Source organism: Dipodomys ordii, unplaced genomic scaffold (genome assembly GCF_000151885.1).
Source record: "Dipodomys ordii isolate 6190 unplaced genomic scaffold, Dord_2.0 Scaffold41, whole genome shotgun sequence".
Classification (NCBI taxonomy): Eukaryota; Metazoa; Chordata; class Mammalia; order Rodentia; family Heteromyidae; genus Dipodomys; species Dipodomys ordii.
In genome coordinates, this window is record NW_012267257.1 from 1195565 (window position 1) to 1201581 (window position 6017).

Sequence of the window (6017 nt, forward strand, 5' to 3'; positions counted from 1 at the left end):
GGGGGGGAGGGGGGGAAGGAGAAGGATTGGGATGCGGGGGAGGGGGGAGGCTGGGAAGGGATGTGAAGGGTAAACAAAGGAGGAGGATGCAATGCTTGGTAAGAAATGTACGCATTATCCTGCCCATGCAATTGTAACACCTCTGTACAGTATGTTCACAAATAAAATTAAATTAAAAAAAAATTTAAAGAAACTACGAATGTTGAAGACATACATTTAATAAAATTTATCTATATATAACAAACCTAAAGCAAGCATCACATTAAATGAGAAAAAAAAACTAAAATCATTCCCCTAAAATCAAGAATAAAAAAATGTCTACTTTCCCCACTCCTACTCAATATTATACCAGAATTCTTAGCCAGAATATGATAAAAATAAAATAAAATAAAAGGGCTGGGCACCAGTGGCTCACGCCTATAATCCTAGCAACTAAGGAGGCTGAGATCTAAGGCCCAAGTGGTTCAAAGCCAGCCCGGATAGGAAAGTCTGTGAGACTCTGATCTCCAATAAACCACCAGAAAATCGGAAGTGGCACTGTAGCTCAAGTGGTAGAGCGCTAGCCTTGAGCTGAACAGCTAAGGGACAGTGCTCAGACCCAGAGTTCAAGCCCCAAGACCAACAAAAAATAAAAAATAAAAGGCACTCAGAGACAGGAAAATCCAAATATTCCCTATTTCCTGATATGATTTGTACTTAGCAGAACCTAAGACTCCACACAAAAATTCTAGAACTGGTGTTTTGAAAAGGTAGCAATACAAAAAAGAAATCAATATTCACTGGGTACCAGTGGTTCACCCCTATAATCCTAGCTACTTAGAAGGAAGAGATCTGGCTATCATGGTTCAAAGCCAGCAGAGTAGGAAAGTCTGTGAGACTCTTATCTCTAATTAACCACCAGAAAAACACAAGTAGTGCTGCAGCTCACAGTGGTAGAGTGCTAGCCTTGAGCACAAAGAGGCTCAAGGACAACAACTAGGCCCTGAGTTCAAGCCTCACAACCAACAACAAAAAAAAATCAATATTCAAAAATTAGGGTTTTGTGTGTGCTGGTACTGGGGTTTGAACTTGCATAGCTGGTGCTCTACTACTTCAGTCCTGTGTCTGGTTCCAACTTTTTGCTTGTTAAGTGAAGCTAAGAGTAACACAATTTATCTTCCCAAACTGGATCCTCAGATTTCAGCCTCCTGAATGGTTAGGATTATAGGCATAAACCCCTAGAGCCTGGCTTTTCTAAATACTAAATACTGGCTGAGCAAAAATATCAGGAAAACAATTCCATTTATAATAGTTTCAAAAATTAACAGAATCAATCCAAATCATATCAAGGAATAAAATACCCTCAATAGCAAAAGTAATTCCAAGAATTTTTTTAAAAAGCACTACCAAGGTATCACAGTATTTTACTTCCGATTACACAATACAGCCACAGTAATAAAAACAGCTTGGTATTGCCACAAAAATAAGCCCAAAGACTACTGGAATAATGTAGAAGACCCAGGAATAAAACCACATACCTAAAGCCAACTAATTTTTAACAAAGAAATCAAGAACCTTCAATGGAGGGGAAAAAACAGCTTCTTCAACAAATGGTGCTAGGAAAACTCAAGTGTCTTATCTGCGGAAGACTGCAACTGAACCTCATACAAAACAACTCCAACTGGATCAAAGAGCTCAAAGATCTGAAACTTGTAGGAAAACCCTTGAAACTTATAGATACAGTAAAAATTTTTCTAAGTAGGACTCCAGATGCATAAAGGATAGGAAAACAATTGACAAACAGAACTATGTCAACGTAGAGTTTCTACACAACAACAACAAAAAAAATCACTAGAGGGACTGGGAAGGTGGCTCAGTGGTAGAGCGCTTGCCTTGCATGCATGAGGCCCTCGATTCGATTCCTCAGCACCACATAAGCAAAAAAAAGAAAAAAGCCGGAAGTGGCACTGTGGCTCAAGCAGTAGAGCGCTAGCCTTGAGCTGAAAAGCCGAGGGACAGTGACCAGGCCCAGAGTTCAGGCCCACGACCGGACCCCCCCCCCAAAAAAAATCACTAGAAACAAGACACAACCCACAGAATGGTAGAAAAATCTCTGCCAGCTAGTCACTAGATTTAATATCCAGAATATACAAAAACCTCAAAAAATTAAACAGCAAGAGAACAAATAACCCAATTCATAAATGGGCAAGCAAACTAAGCAGTTACCACAGAAATACAAATGGCTAATAGACACATAAAGAAAGATTCAACATCCTCAGCCATAAAGGAAATGCAATTCAAAACCACATAAACATCCATCTCACACCAGTCAGAAGGACAATAAAACAAAAACAAAATCGAACAGTAACAGCTAGATACCAGTGTCTCACATATGTAATCCTAGCAACTCAGGAGGCTGGATCTGAGGACTGTAGTTCAAACCAGCAGCAGTAGGAAAGCCGGAGAGTTTCTTACCTACAATTATCTACCACGAGGATTTCAAGTTCAATGCCAAAAGTGGACTATACAGCAAGTTCCAGGCCAGTCTGGGATGCATAGGGAAACCATATCAGAGAGTGAGGGAAGGAGGAAGGAAGCAGAGACTAGAAAAAACTGCTCTCCCAAACAGACCCTTTGTCCAATCACTGAGCCCACTACTAAACAATCTTGTGCACATGTGCACAAAGTTGAACTTTAAATATTTTTTTTCTTTTTGCTTATGTGATGCTGAGGAATCGAACCCAGGGCCTCATGCATGTAAGGCAAGCACTCTACCACTGAACCACCTTCCTAGCCCCGAACTTTAAATATTTTATTTATTTTTTTTGTCAGTCGTGGGGCCTGAACTCTGGGCCTGGGTGCTGTCCCTCAGCTCTTCAGCAATAGACTAGCACTCTACCACTTGAGCCTCAGCCCCACTTGCAGCTTTTTCTGCTTATGTGGTGCTAAGGAATTGAATCCAGGGCCTCATGCATGCAAAGCAAGCACTCTACGACTGAGCCACCTTCCCAGCCCCAAACTTTAAATATTTTAAAGGTCTACTCTTAAATACAAAAAAAAGCAGACAATTATCAGTAGATTTTTAAAAATATTATCTAGATAAGACTAATCAGTAGAATTTTAAAGAAAATTATCTAGATAAGACTAACATGTAGACATGTATACGCAGACATGCAAACACACACACATACAAACATGAAACACACAGGGAGTGGGGGGGCTAGATAGAAACATTAACAGGAACAGAATTAAACTTCAGAATTAACTTCAAATGAAATTATAGTCATCCTTACAGAAATTAAAATAAGCACTGGGAAGGTGGCTCAGTGGTAGAGTGCTTGTCTTGCATGCATGAGGCCCTAGGTTCGATTCCTCAGCACCACATAAGCAAAAGGAAAAAAAGCGAAGTGGCGCTGTGGCTCAAGTGGTAGAGCGCTAGCCTTGAGCTGAAGAGCTGAGGGACAGCGCCCAGGCCCAGAGTTCAGGCCCCATGACTGGACCCCCAAAAAAACAAAAAAAAAGAAATTAAAATAAGCCCCCAATGTTTTAAATAATAAACTAAAACTCCCAAACATCATGTTACATAATTTATATATAATGTACATAATCATAGTTTTCAAAATACAGAATCAAAATAAGATTGTAAAAGCTTTAGAAATGTTTAGAGAAGTAGTCATGTACAAAGGATAAGAATTCAGATTATCAAACTTAACATCCCTACAATTCCACATACTACCTAAAGTTCAGGATGAAAATTATTTCCAAAATAAAATGCTAAAGGGACAAAGGGTGAACAAATGCAGCAGTGGTACTCACTAGACACTATACTGAAAATGAACTGTATAACTTGTGGGTGGGGACAGGAGAGAAAAACTGACAGCATGCAAAGGAAGGGGTGACCTTGTCCAAAAAAGAAATACACTCTTCACCTGACCATGTAACTGTAACCCCTCTGTTCATCACCTTTATAATAACAATAAAAATTTAAAATATAATAAAATGCTGTCCATAAACTATCCATCAAAGTATGAGGATAAAGTTATTTTAATCTCTCAAATATAATTCTTTTCTTAGAAAGCTGCAAGAAAAAAAAATGGGTTCTATAGAAGTGAAGGGGCAGGAAGATCAAGATAGAAAAAAAATAGGAGACAGAGAATATGCAATGTGACACAAGAAAGAAGTCTCCTGGCAAAACAACCACGAGCAGTCTTTGATATTAGCTAGCTGGATGAAGGGTTCAAAAAAGAGGCTTAAAAAATAATGGACCAAACTGAATGGTATTTGTGCTTCTGGCTGAGATGGGGAATGGTTGAAGAAAATGGTTTAAGAAGCCATAATGCAGAGTAGATAGATGATAATTATATGGCTATGAAGATATAAAAATTAAATATAGGTGTTAAGCAAAAAGTATAATAACTATTAAGAACATGAGAAGGGAAAAAGTTTGAGTAGGGTATATGACTATAAATACTTTTCTGCTCTAGGAAGACAAAAGAGATAGTGAGAAAGGGGATTAAATGCTTTTCATCGTTACAAAGTTACTATTTCATGTTTTAAAGCCAAGTATTGTGAATTTTTCATTTACTTTCAGAAAAAGTTAGATTATACCAGTTGCTTAGAAGGGTTTCCTTGAAATACCGTTAGTAAAGACAAGATACATTGTAACAGGATTCCATTAGACAGTGGAAAGAAACATGTCTAAGTACAATTTTAATATCATAAAGACATAGACAGTGAAGCAAAGAATTCAAGTAATAAGTATACAAAGAAACATGTCTAAGTACAATTTTAATATCATAAAGAAGACATAGGAGGTAAAGCAAAGAACTCAAGTAATAAGTATACATATACATAATTTATATGTAAGATACACAATTGTGTACAGAGGAACATTCACAGACATCTGAAAAAAATCAGGCACAGATCGTCAATGATAGCTAAATCTGGGGTGACAATTTAATTTTTTGACAATAAGCCTATTTATGTATCTGTTTATAATTTACTCTTACCTGGTATATTCTGTAATAAAGTCTATTTTTAATTTTTTAAAGAATTACAGGGGCTGGTAGAGCGCTTGCCTTGTATGCATGAGGCCCTGGGTTCGATTCCTCAGCACCACATAAGCAGGAAAAAAAAAAGCTGGTAGTGGTGCTGTGGCTCAAGTGGTAGCGCGCTAGCCCTTGAGATGAAGAACTGAGGGACAGCGCTCAGGCCCCACGACCGAACCAAGAAAGAAAGAAAGAAAGAAAGAAAGAGAGAAAGAATTACAAAAAAAACTTGTTATCCAGAAGGTAAGAACATAATATTTCTTTTTGAAAATCCCACTAACAAACTAGAGTGTTATATTTTCATATATATTACAGATCTAAACTTCCATTTCTTTACTAAAATTGGGTTTTGTTTGTATTACAAAAAGCCAGCTTTCTCCTAACTACAAAGTAGCTACACAAATAAACACAGTATAAATTTTTACTTATTTGTCTCTTTTTAACATTTCAAGTACAGAGAGAAAGAGAAAGAGAGAGATCAACTATACAGTATAAGTAAAATTAGCCATTTACTAGTTGTAGTCGGCAGCAATCCCAAACTTTTGATAATTTGAATAGTTACATGTTAAAGTAGTATTTATATTTATGAAAGATAAATAACAATTGCAAAAGCTTGTCTAAACTTCTCTGAATAGATTTATCTTGAACTTTAGGTTCATATGAGCATTAAACTTGTTTTAATCTGACAAACTCTCAAACACACCTCACAATTTTTAGCAATAAGCAATGATTTATTCAAAAATGGCATGTTATAGTACAGTGAATTCTTGCTTGTTGTTTTACCCACAACTTTCCAGATATATTAATGATTTTACAAAATAAAAGCTCATTTTTCAAGGTGGCTTGAGAGCCACCAAATAGAGAAGAATGGATCTGGAACTCTTTCTAAGAGTTTCAGAGTCACCCCCACATTTTTTTTTGGGTCCGGTCATGGGGCCTGAACTCTGGGCCTGGGCACTGTCCCTCAGCTCTTCAGCTCAAGGCTAGCGC

General features: G+C 37.4%; 1 protein-coding gene across 6 annotated transcripts in view; it reads right to left on the minus strand.

Annotated features, from left to right (window-relative positions):
- Ddx4 (DEAD (Asp-Glu-Ala-Asp) box polypeptide 4) overlaps window positions 1-6017 on the minus strand; it is a 76008-nt gene that overhangs the window by 47651 nt on the left and 22340 nt on the right. The window lies entirely within an intron of this gene.